The sequence below is a fragment of the Cydia amplana genome, chromosome 5, assembly GCF_948474715.1.
Source record: "Cydia amplana chromosome 5, ilCydAmpl1.1, whole genome shotgun sequence".
NCBI lineage: Eukaryota > Metazoa > Arthropoda > Insecta > Lepidoptera > Tortricidae > Cydia > Cydia amplana.
Genome location: NC_086073.1, coordinates 15,531,025 through 15,531,795, shown reverse-complemented (window position 1 = coordinate 15,531,795; position 771 = coordinate 15,531,025). Strand labels below are relative to the sequence as shown.

Sequence of the window (771 nt, the reverse complement as noted above, 5' to 3'; positions counted from 1 at the left end):
ATCGTTACAAAATATTTCAAAAGCATCGCCGCAAATTCGCATAATTTGTCCCATTCCCATGCCATTTACAGGAATTTCAACGCATGGGAATGTTAGCGCTCTCATCCAACCTACCGCATTCACACGGTAACGGAATGACAGATTTCCCTTCCGATATTGAAATACGCATGTCAGACATTCAAAAATGTAGGGAATTCGTTTGATTAAAAAACGAATAAAAATTAAAAAAATACAAAAATGTTGCACTGCCCGGGAATCGAACCCGGGTCGCAAGAATGGGAATCTTGCATGATACCACTACACCAGCAGTGCTCGCGCCAAGTGAGTGAAATTTGTTATCGTATGGTTCATGAGTTGCGCAGTACGTTGACCTGCGCGCACATACCGCCATTGAGGCGTTGACAGCACGTACGATGTGCATCGGCAGCTTCACGTCAGCTTCATATTGCTATGTAAACAATGCAATTCGTATGCAGCGTACGTGCCTACTTAATGTTAACTTGTTTTGTGTACGAATTTGTATTAACAGTATGTTCAATTATTAATTACACATGTAACCACACACACACCCACACCCACATGGGTAGCCTAATCTTTTAACACTTTGGTGGACACTAGACGCCTATATAATAGGCGTAATCCCATTGTTCTTTCTATTGTGTCTGGCGTAGTGTCAAGTATGTATATGCATTTGGTTGCTATGATAAAATATGAATCAGGTAACTAAATAAATACTTACTTAAATTCTATACCTACTAGTTTTTTAAACAA

At 39.7% G+C, this 771-nt stretch overlaps 1 non-coding gene across 1 annotated transcript; it reads right to left on the bottom strand.

Annotated features, from left to right (window-relative positions):
- Positions 1–241: 241 nt before the first annotated feature.
- Trnag-ccc (transfer RNA glycine (anticodon CCC)) lies at positions 242–312 on the bottom strand. The gene has a single exon. It is a non-coding gene; the product is annotated as a tRNA-Gly (tRNA).
- Positions 313–771: the final 459 nt, after the last annotated feature.